Here is a 330-nt window from a genome sequence, read left to right on the forward strand (position 1 = left end):
GCAATTTATGACTTTTTGTGGTGTTAGTTAATGCTAAAATAATATTGACATGGAAGATATAGACAAACTTCACTGCAAAGCCTCTCTGGCTGATTATGAAACTGAAAATATTGCTCTTTGCATTTATGATGCGAGTTTCTTGGAAAGTTACAGCAAAGGATATTTTCCTTTTCAGCCAGCACTTTAATTTATGTAACTGCACCCTGTTGGTTAGGTGGGCAATATATCAGTAGTTTTATATTTAGGTATGTCCTTTAGGTATTCAGCACAAATGTTTTAAATCGGGATTTTAAAATGGACTTCTTATTGTGTTATTTGAATTTGCTCTCT

The sequence above is a fragment of the Penaeus monodon genome, chromosome 25 (assembly GCF_015228065.2).
Source record: "Penaeus monodon isolate SGIC_2016 chromosome 25, NSTDA_Pmon_1, whole genome shotgun sequence".
In the NCBI taxonomy this organism is placed as follows: Eukaryota; Metazoa; Arthropoda; class Malacostraca; order Decapoda; family Penaeidae; genus Penaeus; species Penaeus monodon.